Here is a 20,313-nt window from a genome sequence, read left to right as displayed (position 1 = left end):
GGAACAAGCCACGCTGGCAGCCGTTCCTGGGCCATCTGACTAAAGCCAGTCCACGAACGAGCAAGATGCAGCAGGCCACTTCAAAAAATATATATATACACATATATATATGCCCCTACTGAGAAGACAGAAAAAGGAAACTTGATGCAGCCAGAAGGCAACGGGGACAGGAGCAAGCAAAAGGAAGACAGGATGAGTTTGCAGATGAAAATCTGCAATTGCTTTTACTTGAACACAGTCACTTCCTATTTGCGGGGCCTGAGGGACTGCTCGAGAACAGCAGAACCCTTTCTCTAATAATTACGTAAAAATGTAAGTGATTGGCAGGGGAAAACTGGATGTGCTGTTTTGTGACAGCAAGCCAGCGCCTGCACAGCCGACCGCTGTACCCTGTCAGGGACGGAGGACACGCGTCGTCAAGCTGAGCGCGCTGAGCACCGGTTGCCATGGAAACCGCCAAAGGGACTCCTCAGTTCCACCCTAGGCAGGATCTTGCTTTGGAACCAAAATTGGCTTTATTTCATGTTCAGAGATAGATCAAAACCCGATTTCTCTTTCAGGTTTCCCACAATTCGTTATATTCCTTTCTATAATTAAACACCTATAACCCCACCAAGATGAACAACCGGAACAGCATATTAAGAAAGTGGGGGAAAAAAACGGAAGGTGAAACTCCAGAACGTTTAGAATTAGTCTAGTGAAGTTAAGACAAACTTTTCGGGTGCTCAATTTTTTTTTTTTTTTTAAATGAGAACTGTGTCCAAAATAATTGTTTTCTGTAAACACATACCAGTGAACACAATTGTCTGCTTCAATATTTTATGACAAATTGTGGTTATTTATAATTATTTTGAGCTGCGCTGTATGCAAAAGCATATTCCTGTTGCTATGTGAGTACCTCTCTTCTCCTCTCCCTTCACCGTTTTATTTTCCCAGTTAAATTTGAGGCTGACCCTCTGTTTGTTTCTTACTACTGGACAAGATTTCTCCTTTCTCGTTTGAAGTTGCAATTGCTTACTTGGTAAGTGCTTTTTCAAGAGAAGACTAACTCTGTCATGGCTCAGTTTGATTGTCAGCATGACAGTCCTATTGACCACTGCTGTAGAGCATTTTGAGATCTGTGGATGAAAATAACTATACGTCAATTATTATTAAGTGGAAGCAATCAATTATTTAAAGTAAGGCAAATCAGGTTCAGTACTTTATTCAATCAGAGGGAGTGTCTGCTCTGTTTTCTTATCTGATTTGCAATCCATACAAACTTGTCCACATGAGAAGCCATTAGCTGAATACTACCTTTTTCCTCCAATTCCCAAGACTGCCTCCATCTCATGGCTTTAAGAAAAAAAACATCAAAATTCACACAGGCATCCAATATGAACCAGGTACTATTCTGGTCAACTACTTTCAAAACATACGAACTGAGCAAAAAAAAAAAAAAAAAAAACACACACAAACAAACAAACAGTGAAGGTCACCAAATCCAGAACCTGTCCTATAGACAGTTTTGGGGACCTCAGTATCCAGCTACCAGCACAGAACAACACTCCCTGCATTGCAAAATTGCATACAGTTGAATGCTGGACACTTTCATACCACACAGCACATTAAAAAAAGCTCTCTTTTTGCAGATAAGGGCTAAGCCAGTACACAGATCAGTTGCTGGTTTATCCAGAGAACAAGGTCCTGTTCACAGCTAGTGGTCAGTCATGACAGCAATTATCCACAATCAGACACTTAGAATCTAGTCACAAGTTTGACAAAAGTTAGTGCCACTGCCAAGCTTTTAGAGTCAAGGATAGATTTTTTTTTTTTTTTTTTTTCAGGCTCCAGATTTACTTCAGTGAACACAAATCAAAATTTGAGCCAAGGTACACCATATGAAAGGCATTCTTGATACCACAGCTAGATGCGCTACTTTAATAGTTATATTTCCAGTTTATGCACACTAGTCATAAACAAAAAGCAGTTGTTTAAATTGCACTTTGCAGAGATCACTCCCCCTAGCATTCAAGCAGAGCTAGCCTAAAGGGGGGCCAGGTTCAGAAGTTACACCTTAGACTGTACAAGCCTCTCATTTGCTACTTCTGATGGAAATAAGGATGATAGTACACAGGCAAAAGATGTGATAGTATTTTTCATTAATTAGGCACCAGTTTCTAAAATTATTTAGAGCAGGCTGGACAAGCCTTGATGGATTTCAAAGGCCAGCATATGTCTGTGTACTAAATAGCCCACATTTATTAGAATTCAGCTTTCAGCTGTACATAGTGCACATTGCATCTCCAGTAATTTTACGTAAATTGGAGGTCTTGGAAATGTAGATTAATTGAGGCAATGAAACAGCAGCTACAGTAAAGAAATTAGACATTCCCTTTCATAATTCTCTTCTCTTGAACTTTCAGATTTCACTGTGGTGGGCAATTTTCCAAAATAAGCCAGCAAGGGAATATAAGCTCAAACAGCATTTATTAAATCCTACAGCAAACTTGGTAAATGGTTGCACATAGACTTTACTTTCTGTCACATGTCATTCTGAAGGGACCAAATAAATATGTGACTGAGTGTTTTGGCCAGACACTTCGCTTCTGAAAGAAAAGCAGGCGAGAAGCTAGCATGATGTGGCTTGTTATCCTTACTGGTAAAGGCAGATGATTTGAGGATCACCGTTTTTGTTTCCCAATACTTTAAAAAAAAGAAAAGCCCCTGGGCTGTTTAGTTTTCTGAACAGACTTTGATGCTTTCAGTGTACACCCACCACTATGTGGATCATTCCTTATTCAGTTGACTCAGGGTGACTCTAACCTGTGCCAGCAGTTACTGAAGGGTTTTCATGACATGACAGTAGAGCTGGGCATTCAGCTAGTTGAATAACAAAAGCAGAAAAAACAAGAGCCCTCAGTGTGGGATGCCAAATTACGTTCTCTGGCAATTATATCCATATTACTTCAAATTAAGTGGGAGATTCACAAATTAATAGATGATGCCAGTCTATAAAAAGCAGCACAAGTTTAGAGCCACTGCCAGGCCCCTGAACTTTGCAAAGGAACTACAGTTGCTGGAGGGCCCCTCCTACATTTGGAAAAGCAAACACGCACAGAGTAATCCAGTTTTCTGTTCTTGTCTCCTACTACCAGCAATATACCCACACGAAACCCTCCACTGAGGGCTTTCCCTTCTCATTTCTCTTCTACATCCTGCACATGGGGGCACTTAGTCCAAGCACAACGTTCAGAAGCGCAACAAGAAAAGAAAATGCAAATGCTTCAATTAAGCGCACCTTGCGCCCTGCCTCTTGTAGCCACCCCCATTTTCTTCATGCAGGCTTACATGGACACACAGCTACAACTCCTAGGGCAATACAGCCACAGGGAAACCTACGGGATTCCAGTATCTCTGCAGAGCTGGATAGTATACTCCTGCAGCTCCCAAAAGCACAAAAAACTTTTTCCACCATATTTTCCTTCCCTCACTGGAAAGGTAGGTAGGTAGGTGACACCACTTATCATTCAGAGGACACACAGCCAATATAACTGCACCAGTCTAGTTATAGAATTAAGAGAAACAATAATAATAGTAACAGAAAACAATAACAATGAGGCAGCTAATATCAGTGTTTGCATTTCAAATATGAAGAAATCACTCAGTTCCCAAGTTAATTTTTAAAAAAAGCATCAGCAGGTCAATTACTTTTTCTACAGCACTTTCCACTGCTCTCCCTTTCAGCTGCCTTTACATGGCCTTTAAACTACTTGCAACTTTTATTTTTTGTTGAAAATAATAGACACAATTGTTTGGAGGAGGTAACCTCACTATTAAGCCTGGCTTGTATCTGCTAGCTGCTACAGCTGTTTAATTTGTACTGCATTTGATATCCATCTTTAGAATGGAATAACATTTAAAACATATGCAATTAGATAGGTCAGAGTTTCCTACCTGCCAGGGAGCAGTATAAGCAAAAATAGCTGCACACGGGAAGGTGAGCCAGGAGCTGAGGGCAGCCACACTCAGGCTGGGCAAGCACCTCGCTACCAAAGCAGGGTCCCAGGGCCAGGTAAGCAGGTACAGTAACAGCAAGAAGTCCCCTTGGCAGTCCAGCCAAAAGTAAGGTGACAGATCAGGTCCAAGGTCAATGCAGGAAATTCAAATAATTCAGAAGAAGGGCCAGAAGCAAGTACACTTACAGCATAGCCCAAGAAAGGAGTGAAGGACTTTCCTCCTTCTCCCCCCCCCCCCCGATCTGAGCCTAAATGGTGTAGGTCCCAGGTGAGGCTGGTTAGGACAATTAAGGCCTATTGGTGCTCTCAGGGCCCCAACACTGTGCTGTACTGGAATGAACTTTAATGGGCAAGATCTCTTTAAGACCATATTGTAGCAGGTGAATATTGCATTGTAAGATTTACCAATCAATTGCTTGTTTAAGCCAATTAGCTGTAGGGTATAAATCAAAGTAAATCTGCCCCATCTCAACACGGAACTCAGTACACACTCTGCAAATGTGAAATCCATGGGAAACAGATTAGGAAACACCAAATTGCAATTAATAAACATGACATTTCATGCTTTCACGACGTTTTGATTCTGAAAACGGCCTCTGAGATCAGCTGTTCTGCCAGGATTTTACCATCACAGATTGCATCCAAACCAATATCTGGAAGATGAAATAACACAATAGCAGCAGTGGTTCCAAGCAATTTTTATTTTGAGCAACACAAAGTCAGGGGAGTATCTAGATCAGCAGCTCTACTTTGACTCTTCCCTGTTTGCAGAGAGTGTGTTCATACCTGGAGGTGTCGCTGAGCATTTGCACATATATGAACCTTCACATACTGGCTCCTCAGGCTGCTTTAAACTGGCGACAGATCCTCCATGGAGTTTGGAGTGTGTTTCTCAAGACCTGCCATGCTTCCTCCTTTCTGCTGTGTGCAAATATGGACCTTTGATTTTCCTGAGCCAAGAAAGAGTTTATATTTTCTAAGTACAGGGTTTAGAGAACAAGTCTTCAAAATGCATAAGCACCAGAATAACCTCTTTCCAAAAAATAAAATGTTCAAGACATCAAATTGCTAGATAATTGCTATCCACTTCCAAAAATCTGTCTTGAGCCCTGAAGATGACATTTTTTACCCCCTCCGTATTCCTACTTCCTTTTTTATACCTTCTCATATAACGTCCCAGAACAGATTGAATCACAGTCTTTGATTCTGAAAGCACCAGCCTTTCCCACTTGAACGACACTGTCCCACTCTCAAAGTGACACTTCACCTGGCCTAAAGCCCAGCCACCACTGAAAGGAGGTGCCCATCAAGTCCACCATCACTCTGCTGAACAGGACGGCAACTTCCATCACAGAACATAAAGCTCGAAGATTGGATCCTCCACCTCAAACATGCTCACTTGCCAGTGGTTGTGCTGTCAAAGCAAAAGTGTTATTCCATTGCTGTTAAAGTAGCCTGTTTGAAAGAGTAAAAAAAAAAAAAAAAAAAAAAAAAGGAAAAAACAAATCTTACTTGCAAACGCTCAGTGTAACCTCATTTAAAATGGAACTAGCAGAATCAGGGATATTAACTATTAAAGTTAAAATAAATTGCATCAAAACAGTAACACAGTGAGTGTGGCATTCAGCCTGAAAAGGAACGATGCCTGCTTGCACAAAGATATGTCTATGCAGATGTAAGTGCAGGCAGCCACCTGAACAAGGAATATGAAACTGCAGGAGAAGGAATGACCTCTTTTCCCCCACTTCTTTCTATTACACTTCATATAATGCTGTTGAATCAACAACAAGATAGGAAAATTCATCCACAGAAATAGAAGAAGCTTTTAAGTGCTCCCATAAACAATATCAAGCAGAGACAAAGACACAAAAATGAATGTCCCAAACAAACAACACTTCCTATTAATATTCCTGTACCACTGTCAAGTTTTAGGACTATCATTTTCTGTGGGGGGGAGTTTTCCCCCTGTTGTTTTCATCTGCCAGGAACACCCACTGAGGGCAGCCATCTAGCTAGTGCTTTTGGCAGAGGCTACTCTACAAAACTTGAAGCTTACATTTCTCAGGAGGTCTGCTCAGCTGCTGTAAAATTTGATGGGTGAAAACACTGTTTCCACATCCATACTTTTTCCGACAATTTCAGACATTTTTCTGACCTTCTTGTGCAGCCAAACACCATACTCTCCTTTCAGCTCTAAATCCAGTAAGATTTTACCTTCACTACTTTGCTTCTTTAACAGTTAAAATATTTTCCTTCTTTTGATAGCAGCTGTGATGTAGGCCTTAATGTGAATGAGCCTCATATTTGTTTTCCAGAAACAGACAGATGTGGTCTCACATCCCCCAGTTCATTAAAAAGGACATAAGCAGAAATTTATGAGTTCCTCCCAGCTCCTGAACAATGGTTCGCCTGCTTTCAGTATCTGTCCCCATCTACTGATCAAGCTTCTCCAAATTTGAATAAAGGCTGTGCTTGAATTCTCAGAGCTAAACGGGCTGAGTGAGTTGCACCCACTCTGCCTTCTGGACTGAGAGCCAGGGCTTGCTCCCACCCAGGTCTCTATTCATCTGCCTCAGCGCAGGCTCATTGCATCCCTACCAGATGTAGGCAGTGCAGACTATCAAAAAAATGCAAGACCAAATAAAATCTCTGATTCCAACTTATCCCAGCAGTACAGGTAGAGTCATTACTGCATTGTTACAGGTTTGGTGACTGAGGCGGGTCAGAAAAGAGCGACTGTGTAGTCCTCACTAAGGGAAAGGCTACAGGACACGTCATTATCAGGTACTCTAGAATCTGTACAGGAGCAAAATGACAGGAATATCCTAACAAGAAAATCTCACAGCTTATTAGATCTTACACTGTTAAAGCACTGGACACAAATTCATAGAACATCAGGCTTCATTTGCTCCAGTGCTCACAGAGTTATTCATTTAACACTATTTTCTCAGATGGCTTTAATTTTCATATTATTCAATAATTTACACTATGTGTTCTTTGCATTTAATTATTTTATAAGACAAATTCAAACTATAAACAGCAAGCATCGATTAAGACACCAGTGCTGAACTGAGATTGATAGATAGTCCTTTTGAACAACGAAGTGCCTTGCTAACGTCTTTGTTTATTCTCATCCCTCATCCACATATACACAGGCCTTTTTTTAAAAAGTGCAGGAAGCTAATGCTAACAAAAGTGCAGGCCTGAGAGCAGCAACATGTGTTTAGCAGTCATTGTGCAAACTTCCAGACACTAACCAGAGCTCAGCTCTAACTCTTTCCCTGGTCTCTCTTGAACAGCGACAATTAATCATGTCAAATTGTGCCAGATGCCAAAGCAGTTTCGTGATATCAATAAATATTCAAAGGAGACTTGCTTCAAATGAAGACAGAGATTCATTTCAACCGGTGATCCAAGCAGGATTCAGACCTAGAGGTAAAAGGCTGTTGGACTAATTTACTGCACGTCCCCCGTCTCTATAGTCCTGGGAATATGAGGTCATATTTTTGGAATAAGAATTAATATATTTCAGTGATTTTAACACATGCTGGCCTCATCCCATCATCTTTATCAGAAGAGATGATTCATTGACTTTCATTAAAGTACCCATGCCCCATAATTTCAGGACAGCGTACCTTAAAAATAGGAACAAACTGCCTCCTTCCTTTTCTGTAATGCTAGTATTCCAGTATCTATCTAATTAAATAAAATATCTTTCTAATAGCGAACTGTAGGTGCTGGTCAACAGCCCTGGTTAATTCCCATGACAAGATATTTTGGATTTTTTTTCCTCCTTTTTCCTCTTCACAGCAGATCATTTTAATTCCAGCTGAGACTGAGTGAAGCAATGCTGATTTCCCCAGATGGTTCTGCTTTCTCAGACAGAACCCCGATGGAATGATAATTACAGCAAAGGAGATAGGCAAAACTGTGAAATAAATGACAGAAAAAGCAATAACTACGTTTCACTGACATGCCCAGCTAACTTAAGTGATCACGCGATTCATTACTGGCCTCATGCATGATATTGCCAGGTAGAGGCATGTTTTTCATTCATCATTATATTTCATTAGGTCTCTTCTAGCCCCGTTTTCTATAATTCCACAAAGACTGTCAAATTTCCGAAGTAAGAAAATGCTTTTAACTTTTCCCATGTGAGAAACGAGAAATATCAGCAGGGGAAAAGGCATTTATTGGATTACCAGCAATGTTATTTTTTGGTATTTCCTTCAGGAGCATGTGAAATTCTTTTTAATTTGCTGCACTGCTGGGTGGGAGTGCCATGCCTGTTTCCAGCAGCCAGCTAACATCTGGGTGGGGTCTGGCTGTCTCACTGCCACCGACAGCATACAATAAATGCTTACAACGTTTGCCTGATCCGATTAACACTCCAGCTCCTGATATCAGCTTATGCATCCCCATTAATAGAGAAAAATGCCAAACACCGGCTCCATTAGCGCCCATTAAATAAAACAGGCTGTTGTGATAGAGAAGTCTTGGGGAAGTGGCTTTGTACACCTATTCGTCCTGGCACTCACAAATTTTAGTTTCCTGTGAAGTTCAGCCCATAATTTGCAACAGCTCTTTGCACTTGCAGATGTCCCAGGATAATGAGAGGTAAGGCCGCTAATCAGCCCGCGAGGTGTCCACGACAGCTCCTGTGATTACGTCTGTTCCTTTCTGTCACAAGATTTCCATGAGGCATCCATTATCAGTGCGGATGGCAGAAAGGAGAGGCTGTGCTGGCTTTCTTCCCACACCTCGATAACGGAGCACAAAACCAGCTTGGCAGGGAGCGCTCGTGGCTGCCAAGTCGCCCGTTAAACAGAGCCAGCAGAGACACAGCACTGCAGACATCCATGTGTAAAGCGTCTGCGCAAAACGGGGTTGTCTGCTCTCCCCCACTGACTTCAACCTCTTAACTAGAAATTACTACAATTTATCCTACCCTCCAGCTGAGCTAATGGAGGGGCAGGCTACTCCTGGGATCGTTAGTATTCATTATGATTTGTTAATGCCTGCTGGTGTTATTTTAACAGCTGCTTGCATGAAGAAATACATAAAAAGACAGGCCACCTCTGTGACATTGGCACCAGACACATAGCCAGGGAATGGTGAGTGAGTGAGTGAGGACAGGATGGTGTGGCATATCTGTGGAAGCACCAGTGTTATCTCTCTGCAACATCCATGCTAATACCATGCGAGTTCTGTGATTATGAGCATCACCTTTTAAAAAGTGAGTTGAGCTAAGCTACAGCCAGGCTGGGTTTTGGGGCATGCTGGGTACTTGCAACTCCAGCTGAACTGGATTTGCAGAAGATTTAACAGCCAGAGAGGAGAACTGCTAGGAGCCAAAGGGGAATAGCAAGCCTATTATGAGGGTAGACTAACAGAGCCTGATATTCTTAGTGTAGTAAAATGAAGGCTGACAGGGAGCAAGATGGCTAACTATAGACTGAGAAAGTAAGACAACAGAAGAGGTAAGTACTGGTAGGGGAGTGAGCAACGGGGGCAAAATGACAAAACCAAATAGTTCTAGTCTGGCCATGACTAGGTAATTACTGTCAGAACAATGTTGTTTCAGAAAACCGTGACAGTAGGGAAAGTGGGGGTAAAACTTTACTATTTTTTCAGTGAAGTTTGATCCATTTCTGTATGGGACTCTTTAACGTGAGGCCTGGGAAAGGAAGGCACTAATCCAGGTAACTAGGTAATGCAGGAGATCTCTCCAATCCGGCATTGCTGTTCCTGCCCCTTCCCTATCCCAGACACCCCAAACCTCAGAATTGCTCTCAAAAAGGGTGCTGGGTATTGTGACTGCTCTGTCCTTTCATGTCGGCTTATAGGAGAAGAAATCTGGAGACTTTCGTCAGGAAACGATCAATGATCGAGAGTACTTGTGCAAATGACAGAGTTGCACGCTGTATACTTCTCTTCGATAGGAGAGACAGTTTTCAGAGATCTAGTTCTGATACAGCTTAAGCTGACAGATAGCAATCTTAGCAGTAATGGGTCCTATGGTGTGATTTGTTTTTTCCCTCAGAAAACAGATACCGTTCAGCCTTCCTAGGTCTGAACAATGACAGGAGGAAGACACAAAATATATTGGAGCACAAATACACAGCTCTGCTGGGGATGGTTTGATGCTTCAGGACAAAAAGCATTTTCTATGAACTCTCAAGCTTATGGTTTTTTTCATAATGTGAAATTAATATAACTTAAAAAATAATATGCTCAGCTTGCAGATCCATTTGTCTTACAAGGGGAGTTTCAGAGGCTGCAGAGTATGGCCCAAGAAAAGGTCAGGTAAAGATAAAAGCACATAATAATACATAGGTGAGATAATACATGATAAAAAATGAGCTGGAAGAATGTGAAAAGCCCAGTCTGGGAGTAAAATTAAAATCAACTGATCGGTGCTGTGAAAAACTTTCTGGAAATCAGTAAGTAAGGGTAGCAAAAATAGGCAATACATAGCTAGTGACAGGTGGATCTACTGATCCTTCCTGAAGTCACAAAGAAGTGACAGAGGTTTAGAACAACTGAAATAAACAGGTGAAATTGAAAAGTGCTGTGATTAGAAAGGTCCTGCACAAATCAAGAGGTAATACTAGAAAGAAGGTGAGATAGGTTGAAGAAAGGGAGGAAAGAAAATAAGTGCTGGAAGATGTGAAACAGGAAAATGTGCCTATATTATGTGCACCTCTGAGTAACCAGATGCCTGGGAACATACAGAACCAGCCAGCAACCTGATTTCATTTTTTCCATGTACCATACAGAGCAAATACTGTAGCAAGTGACCTAAAAGGAAGAAAAACGAATTTAAATATTTTAACATTGGCAATACTGCACTTCCCTTAGATGCAACCAGAAAACTGAAAGTGTCTACCATGAATGTTAGCAGGAGGAAAAGGACTAAGCAAGGATTTCGTTTTGGGAAACAACACTAGCAGAGTACACTGAGCCAAAAACATTCAAATTCAGGTGCTAATTCCATGACTGAGTGTTTTTTCTCTCCAAACTTTATGTGAAAAAGTTCAGCATACAAAATATACTGGTATAGAGGGAGTATAACCTTCTATTTAGCACCTAGAAAAGGAGAGGCATTCCAAAAAAATCGCTGTGCTTCTCACTCCAATATTAAATACTCCTTTCCCAAAGCATCTGATCACATCAATGTACAAATCAGTAAAATCATTCATTTCCTGATAATTTAATCAAACACAGGATTGTCAGTCAGCAAACTCCTATAAATTTTATGTGAAAGCATCTGCACTTACATGGGCTATATTATAAATCCTTTCTATCACCTGCCTTCTAAGAAAAAAACAGAAAAACATTTCTTTTTCCTCTTATCTGCTCACATTCCTAGCTCTTCCCTGAATCCCAACAACCTCTTCCAAACCTCAGCCAGTCCACATCTACCATGAGTCTGGTCTTCATCAGTCCTTACAAGAAAATAACCAAAGGCTTATTGATCCTAAAACCCCAGAACATCACAGGCTTGTGGACAGTGTTCTGTATAATCTCTGGGGAAAAAAAGAAGATTGAAACATAGCATGAATTTTGTCATATTTTGGAGAAAAGAGATTGCCTCTTTCTTCTTCCTGTCAAATGCACAGAAGTGCAGAAGAAGAGAGGCCTTGTGAGGTGACAGAAGAGAGTCTCTCCTTTCACCAGCAGCATTAACAGGACTTGTCAGTCCTCATCTTCATGGCCCTCAAGGGACAAGAGATGCCTGTCTGTGAACGTGCATATGCAGAGCAAAAGGGAAGACCGTGTTTTCTCTAGGAAGAACAGCATGCCAAAGATTCAGACAAACTGAGCAAGCATCACAATTGTGATCTTGCTTTGCTGCCTGTCTTCACCATACTAGAGTTATGTTAGAGAACAAAGTTGATTTACAGTTCAGTTGACCTATGTGTGGGACAGTTAATAATGGAGTATTCCTCCAGCAGAGGTAGCATGGGGTCATAAGAACGAGTAAGGTTTTGCTACTCTAATCAGGAACTGCAGAAAGTGAAAACAGTGAGGAAAGAAACTTTAGAAAGTTGTGCTATAAACTAATCTACCAAAATACGAAATTCTGATACCTTAAGGCCCCAGAAAGACATGCAAAAATGGTCTGGAAAAATAAAATGTGGAGGTTTCACCCAAAGTAAGCGAAAGATAGGTAGTGCTTAAAAAAATTTCAGCTATCACTAGGGTCATCTGAAGACTCTGGGAGGCATGAATATCTGCCTGTGCATCTGTAGAAGGCTTTAAACGTCAGTGAGGTTTAAAGGCCTTCCAGCACATGCAGTGCTTTTAACAACAGATCTACAGCTAATTGGAGAGGTGAAGAGCTGGACAGATGGACCCGCGTTGCAAGACAGCAACAATAGGTACGAAAAGAATTCTTGGCAACGTACACTGTTCTTTTATTAATTATATTAATTATTACAACTTAATTGTTATAATGAATGTAAAATGAAAGACAGAAAAAAAAAAGAAATAAAAGCATGTCACTGTCATTCACTGTTCATTAACGAGGATGACAGATATGAGTGACAACCAGGCAAAATACAACATTTACCAAAGGTTCTACGGCTGTCTTTCAACAAAAGTTATTGAACCTCCCACTTACATCCTCTCATTTCCTCGTTCCCTTGCATTGTACCTCAGTGCTCCAGTGTATTGCTTTCAGTAATACTGCACACAACACACAGCATTCCAACTCCAGCACTGTGTTGCACTTAAATCATTTCCCACCATTCCTTCCAAGTATCTCCATTTATGTTTTGCCTCCAGTCACAGTGCAGTCAGTGCAAAAAGCTACACTCAACCCTAGAAACTCGTTGCCAGCGCTGAGCAGAGAACAATAGTTCTGTTCTGCAAAATGTCTGGAGGCTCTGAAATGTCAGAGGGTCTTTTGAAGCAAAACTGAGCCCTTTCCAACAATCCCGCAAAACGGGAGAGTGACAAAGTAATTTTCAGAGTTTAGAGTGCGGCAATTACAGCACTGCCGTGGGATACGGGGAGAAAAGCTCAAATCTTAGTTGTGCTTAGAGTTTAGCATCCCAGACAACTGCAGTCAGGAATTCCAGGGATCTCCCAGGCTAGTACCGCACTCTGGGATACAGGATTTTTCCCATGCGAGACAAACAGCAACAACATCTCTTATCTGTGAAATGATCTAATTGCCGCTCAGTCAATTTCTATAACTTTAACTCAGTTATGCTTCTGGTAAATCAGTATAGCTTGTTAAAGCAGCATCTTATTAAAATTATGTTGTGAAAAATACTCAGCTGACTCCAATAGCCGCACATACCTCTCATACGAGTCTCCCTTTCTCTTGAGAACATCAGTCTGCCTGGGCTGGAGAGAAAGTGGTAAAATCGGTATATTCTAATGCTCCAATGAGTGGAGTCTTCTGTAGGATAACAAATGACTTTGTACATAAATGGCACGTAATGACTTTGTACGTACATGTATTAATTCACAATTAATAATTCACTATTGACACAGCTGCTGTAAAATATCTAAATGTTTATTGGCATCAATATCTACTATTAAGTCAACTTTATTGATGTTGCAGTAACCAAATTTCATAAAGCCCTGAATAATTACTGGTCCTTTGTCAGAAAGTGGGAAAAATATATTGACAGCAAATAGCCCGGTAGGAGAATATGACATTGAATAAATATCCGCTCATGGACAATATAATTTAAGATAGGCAGAGGGTAATTAAAAGACGGTTCTCCCCAGGAGTTACTCAGGTCAGGATGAGCATTTTCACTGAATCAAACATTGTAATGGGTGCCATGAAGATTATTTAACCTATACACCAAAAGCAAAAGAGGATTTGTCCAGTTTTCACTGAAATTATGTTCCTAACTTGTAAATTATATTCTACAAGAACAACACCAATGTTAGACACTGTGATGTGTATATATTTTGGTTTGACCTGAGATAGGTCATTCAGTGATTAGACGATTCAGTGTTAAGAATAATGAGCAATCATATACTCCAAACTCAGGCAGCCCTAAAATGTCAGCCTTTTTCTCTTTTCTTATTTCCTCTTATCTAACTTAAAATACAGTAGCTTTTCATATTGCTTTGTACTATTTTCATCTAATTCCAAAACAAATGCAGCCACAAAATATACGTGATACATTGGGCACCTAATTGGGATTGTAAGAGCACTTCTCACTCCTTTAATTATCAGAAGGTCATTTTATTTTCCTTTTTACATTGAATACACTGAAAAGACAAAACATCAAACAGTTTATTTTATGTCTTCGTGTGTCTTTTCAGTATAATTACAACCATTCCAGTTACTACAAACTGTATTGAGGTGACTCAGCTTCTTTCCTTACTGTGTCACAACAAACGGCTGGACATATTAACCTTTACTTTCTGTTAACAGCCACAGCAGATACATACATAGGTTATTAATAACTCACTTACTTATGGATATACTAGAATTAGGGTTGCATCCTCAGGTAGTCTGAAAATAAGGCACACGTTCCTGCTTTTCTCCAAAAGACTAGATCTTTGGCAATGAAATTTCTTACTGGCATAGCATACAGGTCTTTCTGAATTTCGTACATACTGTTTGCTTTTGCTCCATAAATACTTAATAGGTGGCCTTTAAATTGAACTCTGGACGATCAGTTTTCAGATATGGGGGGGGGGGGGCACTTTTGCTTTTCTTACTGCAAAAATGCAATAGTGAAAACTTTTGGAGGAAGCAGAACAGTACAGTCTGCAATTTCTTACTCAAATAATGGTACAAAGACCAATAGTTCTCCTTGATTTCTCTAGGACTAATCTGCAATATTATACTGAGATACCAGAATCAGCTGCAAATCAACTAGCATCTTAGAAACAATGTAGAAAAGATGCTTCTTGCTGCTGCAGCTACACGCTGGCTTCTGGTATCTGAGCTATCTAATGCAAATTTAGTTAGAGTATCTTTACTACCCTAAGCTGAAGTCTGGGACCTAATAAATTTCACTCAACCTGGGTTACTCTGGTGGATTTTAGCAGGCTTTGATATCATTTGAACAGCTCCAATAATTTTAAAAACACAGTTTTATTTGGAAAATTGCTTCCTAAAGCTGCAACCTTCTGGCGTCTCCATAGTGTGCCCTATTGCCTTAAAATTCCAGCCTTTTCATTTTCTTAAATCTGTTTAAGCTCTGCAAAGAACAGATCTTACATTCACTAGCCTTCTTACAAAAGCTGAATAAATCCTACGCTCAGGAGCAAGCACACTGCTCTCTTTCCATTTCTGGGTAACCTCACTATTATTTTCAAATATTTCAATCATCCTTTACTGAAATAAAAAATATATTTTTTAATTCAACAGTCAATGAACATATTGTGTGTTCTTTGTCCCAGGATGATGGCAAAACTAAAAACACTTCCTGTACATAAAGATGACAAGAAAACAGCAAAAAAAGATTTATGCAAAAAGAAAAAAAAAAGGAAGCGGGATTTTATGGCAATAGAGGACAGGCCACGTTTAACAATGAAACTACAAATTCATTCCACTAGTTGTAGGTTCATTAAAATTATCTCCTTCGTATCTTATGCTTCTTTTTTTCAAGAGGTCTCCCTAATGGGACCTGGGGAGCTAACTAACTGTTGCATCAAAGTATTAATAGAGTTCCTCCTCTATGGGTATGTTTCTGGTTCTGACTGGAAACACTTGGGCCTATTAAGCCCAAACCCTCCTAACTGCTGTGTTTCCCAAATGCCTATTCCTTTTTATGACTACCCAACCAAGACACGGGCTGTCCAGCTAGCTTCATTCATACAGTCAGTGAGTTGTGATTTTGTTTCATCTCTGCATGTAAGTGAGAGAGAGCCCCGAGAGCCAGAGCTGTGAGGTGGATGTGCCCAGCCCTCCTTCTACACTGAGCTCCTCAAAGAAACCCAGAAGGCTTTTACTCTCCAAAAAGCCAGGTTTTACTGGAATATAAACCAGGATACCTCATTTTTCAAACGGAGGAATCTCAAAGCGGAGTAACTCGGACAAATTAGGGTTCAGGGGCTCAGGCTGCTCCAGTCGCTTCTGTCACAAGTTACTGTAGACTCAGGAAATGTGTACTCATCAGTACCAGCCCAGACCTAATCCAGTCATCCCACACCTATACATCAGATTGAAAAGGTAGATTTTCTAACTACGTGTTGTACTTCTCAGAAAGGGTCTCAGATTCTTCACACTGGCATTTGAACCAGCTATTTAACCAGTGTTAGTATTTTTACCTCAGCTGATGGAGATATTTCCCAAGTATTTCCAAAATTATTACGGATTTCACCTAGAAAGGAAGTAAAATATATTAGGAATCCTTGTTAAACTCCAGTTAAATATTCATATCCAGAAGTTCATTTTTGGATATTAAGGTTTTACCGGGCAGGAGAGAGTTTTATTCCTTGTTCAGTAAGAAAGATACTCTGGCTGGAAGTAGGAAACCATTAACTTCAGGAATAAGACCAAGAAAGAAGGAATTACTCTCCTACCCAGTGACTCAAAAAGGCACAAGTTTGTTGACCGATAAAATATAATACAAGAGATGTTAGGTTCTGCAGGAAAAGTCTTCCGAAGAAAAAGGTGGAAACATGGTTACTCTAAACGGACACCTCTACGCAAAGTCTCCAGAGCTCAGAAGTACCAATCATTTTAGGCCGCTAAGCTTCAGACTAGATAAAGCCATTTATTATTTCTGCTCTGGGATTCAAATGCTTTATTAGCTCTTATGAATACAATGACATACGGATATTACAGTTTTCACAAGTAGCTGGCTAGGATGTCAACATTTTTCAAGACATCTTTCTTTTTTCTAAATTTTTAATTATTTTTATGGCCTTATTTTTTTCTAAAAGTATTCACACATAACCTTTTCCCACTACCTCTGTTTGTGATCTGTATAACAATGTGGAGGAAAAGGAAAAAAAAAAAAAGAATAGGAAAGGAACAAAAATGATTCTGAGAGGTATAATTTTAATCTTTCTGTAAATTTTTCCCATACGCCTCTTCAGCAACGTCCATCCAGGAATTACTTGCTTCTTCTTAACACTACAGCACAAATTTTTCAAGTTCAGTACAAAGCTCTTCAAATATACTTAACATAAATTATGTCTTCAAGAACAGTTCGGGTAAAACTAACTTAATTTCTTGTAACTATTTAAACTGCAGCAGAATCAAACCAATAAAAATGTTGGAACAAATTTTTGAATAGACCTCCCTGAAAATTGTAGTAAAAAGTCTATATTTGACAATGGACTGCAGATAATATTCCCACTGTACTGTATCGGACAGAAGATTTACGAGCCTCTTTTCCTGTAGAAAAAGTTATACTTGGTATTCTGATCATAAAACTCATGAAAGCAAATATCTGAATGAATAAACACATCCAGTACCAAGGATGTTTAACATACAAGAAATTAGTGTAAAATTAGTGCTTACACCTTTTTTTTAATGTTAATAATATTACCTACATACAACAATGCAAAATTATCTCACAGTACTTATCAGTAAGACATATTACAGTCATTAGAAAACATTCCATAAGACTTCCACTGAGGTTTTCATCAATACCTTTTTTTCACATTTTTATCTTTCTTTATTTCTTAAGTTCACTTTTAATTTTACTGCAGTTGTCCTGTTTTGCTTTATTCTAATCACTTCCATGTGGCTGGTAGGCCACTTGAATCAGTTTTTCCACAAATTTTTGCTCTTCCATCTAGGAGTTTGCATATCACATGACACAGTCGTGATTAGTACGCGAGTCATAACCAGACAGTTTCACTCTGAAGCAGTTAATAAGCAAGCAACACAAGCAGGCAGCATTAAAGGAAGAGAAAATAAATGTATACAGTGAAATTATAGTTCTTCTCATATAACTCTTAACTTTCAGGCATCTGCTGCGTATTAGCAGCTAGCTAGTTGATTCAAACCATTCTTGGTTACAAGTTAATTATAGGATTATAAATGTGATGTCATTTAGCAATTTGACAGTCAAATTAACCAAATCCATTACTTAATATATCAGCTTACACCGGTAAACCTGCGTGCATAAAAGACAAATTATACTCATCCCAGGCATTTCTTGTAGAACCTGTTTTGTGTCTCAGGGGTTTCACAACAAGGCATTGAGAACAGATTTCAAGATTATTCCTCTAACGTTCCCAGTTCTCCTTGAGGAGTCAGGGTTAGGTTTTTGTCTTTCCATGGCTAACTTGTTCACAGTGAATCCTGGCCACCCTTGCAACTGATGAGGATTGAACACGACCTCCTTGTGGTACAAGCTGTGGCATCACTAACAAAAATGGGGGCGTATGAGAGGGAATGAAGGGGTTCTCTATATTTCGGAAATTAGACTGCTGGTCTCTCACACAAGTGAAGGCCTCCCAGTGCTCAGAAACTATGTTTAACTGCAAAGACTGGTGAAAAATTAGACACAGCATAAAGTTCAGGCTGGGACTGTGAGGCCTCAGCCCTCAGGAATCATCAATGAGGTAGCAAGATGGCACTATTGGGAGTGGGAAGTGTTGTTATTCTACCCTTTACACATTTTATAGTCCTTTCATGCTGACAGTAGGACTTCTATTAATTAATCGTTGCTTCCAATCCAGCAATGTCTGACGCCAGCTACCAAAATCAGTATGCATTTCAGGTACAGATGTACAAATAGACAACAACTTACAACTTAGGAGGACAAAATGCAAATTTTGAGGTAAAGATGCAGGAAATGAGGAGCGAATGAGCTGAAGACTGATTTGTTAGGTCCACTTCTTTGTCTTTAATCTGAGGTATGAATGAGGTGAAGAGTGAGAAGCAGTGTTAGAATATAAAGGGTTTCATGTCTATCAAAAGTTTGTGGCTTGCTATAATTACTTCTCAGGGGGTTTTTTTCTTACACTCTGTCTTAACAGGCTCTAATGGTGGACTTTCCCCCCACCGTTTTACTTCTTTCTAACTTGAAAGTCACTGTTTACCAAATGCCACCTAAATCTTATTTTTCATTGATTATTGTTGAGAATACCTTCCTCAGCCTCTTTACGTCTTTTACTCTATCTATGGGGCCATGATGAAAAAGTACTTGGGCTGATAATGGACTATTAATAAGTGTGTAGAGCTGAATTTCAGTTTGCAATTAAATCTCTATTGTAGCTCTAGCACTATTACCTACCCTCTGTAGTAACTTTAATAATCCTTAGTTTAGCAGTAGTATATACAATTTTTCCTTTTTATTTTGCCTCATTCATGCAAAGGCCAGATCCTCAGGCAATGTCAACTGGCCTGTCTCCACTTGCTTCACGACTTCAAGCACAGAATCTGGCCCAAAAAACTTTTCTGGTTTCAGCAGAACTTATGTTATGTTCTATTTGTATCACAGTAGGAACAAATATTTCTCTGTTGTTAAAAAGTTTTGACCAATTTTCTATCACCTGACTAATTCTTATTAGACTTTTGATTCTGAACACAGAAATGCAGGAAGCACATCATCCATGATTATACTGGAGGTATTAATCTCTTTCAGAGAATAGCATTTAGCCATGTCTGAGGGAAAACAAAAATATGCAAGTTCTTTACGTTTCGAAAGAAAATATTGTCACTCTACCTTAGGGCCCTTCCTTCCACCAGGATCAATGTTTTTCCCAGCTATAGAGTGAAGGGTGTGTAATTTTTTTCTAAGTTCTTTCAATTAGAAGTTGCAAAAGTACTCTGCAACGCTCAGAAACATCAGGAAACAGGATTCACAACTCACAGCCTGATGTTGATTTTATGCATAGATTTCACATCACCAAAATTCCTACCTATCACAATTTAAATCCTGATGAACCTGAATGCAAGTCTTCTAAACAATATGCGAATATCCTTTCCCCTTTCTACTCCTGAGAACAAATTCTGTAAATCAGTCTCAGAGCAAGTTTGCCACAGTAACCACCGTTCCAAAGAAATTAGGGAGATCAAAAAATCACAAACCTCTTTCTCTAGATTCTTTCCTTCTATTTCTCTCCAGAGAGCATTAGCCAGAACTTTTGACAAATATGCAAGTATGCACCACTGTGCCTGGTCCCCTAAGGCAGAAGGTTTGAAGCTACTGTATTTGAGAGCACAAAATTGCCCCGTGAGAACAAGCCATGGGATCCAAATGGCTTCATATTGTTTCCCAACTCTAGGACAACTGAGAAAGGCTCACATAGAAAATGTAAGTATCAGAAAACATGGAAGGCTATAGTTTAAAAAGGAATGTATATATTGTCTCATGACCTGAACATGTAAAGTTGGAGTCCATATATTATTTCCTTTCTGCATGCT

At 39.8% G+C, this 20,313-nt stretch overlaps 1 long non-coding RNA gene across 1 annotated transcript in view; it reads right to left on the bottom strand.

The window, feature by feature from the left end:
• LOC138066864 (uncharacterized) overlaps nt 1–20,313 on the bottom strand; it is a 64,853-nt gene that overhangs the window by 8,398 nt on the left and 36,142 nt on the right. Inside the window, exons 5-7 of the long non-coding RNA XR_011140464.1 lie at nt 13,309–16,306; nt 5,266–5,453; nt 4,785–4,948 (exon numbers count right to left, since the gene is read on the bottom strand). This is a non-coding gene — a long non-coding RNA (uncharacterized lncRNA). The remainder of the gene's footprint in view (nt 1–4,784; nt 4,949–5,265; nt 5,454–13,308; nt 16,307–20,313) is intronic.

This window comes from Struthio camelus, chromosome 3 (assembly GCF_040807025.1).
Source record: "Struthio camelus isolate bStrCam1 chromosome 3, bStrCam1.hap1, whole genome shotgun sequence".
NCBI classification, from domain to species: domain Eukaryota; kingdom Metazoa; phylum Chordata; class Aves; order Struthioniformes; family Struthionidae; genus Struthio; species Struthio camelus.
Note: the sequence above shows the minus strand (reverse complement) of the source record. Positions and strands in the feature narration are given on the sequence as shown.